Below are 1901 nucleotides of genomic sequence, written 5' to 3' on the forward strand. Positions count from 1 at the left end.
AGGTTGCGGTAAGCCAAGATTGCACCACTACGCTCCAGCCTGGGCAACAGAGTGTGAGAATCAGTCTCAAAAAATATATATATATATATATATAATGTATGTATATATATGTATATATGTGTGTATATGTATATGTATATATGTGTGTATGTATATATATATATTGCCCTTCTTTCCTTGATTCTTTTATCTTTGGAAGAGGGGGGCTCAAACACCCTTTTTAAAATCTGATGTAATTTATGGGCCTTCTCTTGTATTTTAAAAAATGCATTCACCCAACAAATTTAGGATACAATTTCAGGAAACTGAGGTTAAGAATCTTTGCTCTGGGCTGGGCGTGATGGCTCACACCTGTAATCTCAGCACTTTGGGAGACTGAGGCAGGCGGATCATTTGAGGTCAGGAGTTCAAAACCAGTCTGGCCAGCATGGTGAAACCTCGTCTCTACTAAAAATACAAAAATTAGCCAGATGTGCTGGTGGGCTCCTGTAATCCCAGCTGCACAGTAGGCTGAGGCAGGAGAATCACTTGAACCCAGGAGGCAGAGGTTGCTGTGAGCTGAGATCAGGCCACTGCACTCCAGCCTGGGTGACAAGAGCAACACTCCATCTAAAAAAAAAAAACAACTCTTGGTTCTAATCTCAAAGGAAAAGATTAACCTTTCCTCCCTGTGGGCTCAAAAGCAATTGGAACACCTGGTCGAGGGTAAACATTCATTAAATATCAGTTCATGTTATCATTAGAGTTTCCCATGCTCTTCTGCCTAGGGCCTTATCATTATCAACCCTCCCCTTTCAACTAGGTCCTTTCAAGTATGCATAGAGGACCCTTTGGCATCCTCTCATTTTTAACCCTTCATTACATTTAAAATGATCAAATACTGCCTGCATTTTCACCACCTCATGTATTTATTTTTTCCCACTTATAAAAATAATACATGCTCATTGCCAAAAAACAACCTGAAAATATTCCCAAAACTATTTTAGTATAATGTAATATTTATATAGTAGTTTCTATGTATTACGCACTTTTAATTGCTTTATGACAACAGTAATATGAATATTAACAATTTCTGTAGAAAGTGAAATCTCTTATAATCCTACTTCCCCCAATAATTAAGACTTTGGTGTATTTTATTTTATTTTTATTTTTATTTATTTATTTTTTTGAGACCGAGTCTCACTCTGTCGCTCAGGCTGGAACGTAGTGGCCGGATCTCAGCTCACTGCAAGCTCCGCCTCCCGGGTTAACGCCATTCTCCTGCCTCAGCCTCCGGAGTAGCTGGGACTACAGGCGCCCGCCACCTCGCCCGGCTAGTTTTTGTATTTTTAGTAGAGACGGGGTTTCACCGTGTTAGCCAGGATGGTCTTGATCTCCTGACCTCGTGATCCGCCCGTCTCGGCCTCCCAAAGTGCTGGGATTACAGGCTTGAGCCACCGCGCCCAGCCTTATACATTCTTAAAACTGGAATTGCTGAGTTAAAAGCTAAGAACATGCATATTAGAATGGACAAATTCCAGAACACTGACAACACCATATGCTGGTGAGGATGTGGAGCAACAGGAACTCTCATTAATTGCTGATAGGAATGCAAATAGAACAGCCACTTTGGAAGACAGTTTGACGGTTTCTTACAAAACTAAACGTAATCTTACCATATGATCCAGCAATTGCACTCCTTGGTATTTTATTTACCCAGAGGAGCTGAAAACTTATGTCCACATGAAAATCTGCACATGAATGTTTATGGCAGCTTTATTCATAACTGCCAAAAGTTAGATGCAACCAAGATGTCCTTCAGTAGATGAATGGATAAATTGCAGTACATCTAGACAATGGAATATTATTCAATGCTAAAAAGAAATGGCTGGGAGCAGTGGCTCACGCCTGTAATCCCAGCA

The sequence above is a fragment of the Colobus angolensis genome, unplaced genomic scaffold (assembly GCF_000951035.1).
Source record: "Colobus angolensis palliatus isolate OR3802 unplaced genomic scaffold, Cang.pa_1.0 Scaffold109, whole genome shotgun sequence".
Lineage (NCBI taxonomy): Eukaryota > Metazoa > Chordata > Mammalia > Primates > Cercopithecidae > Colobus > Colobus angolensis.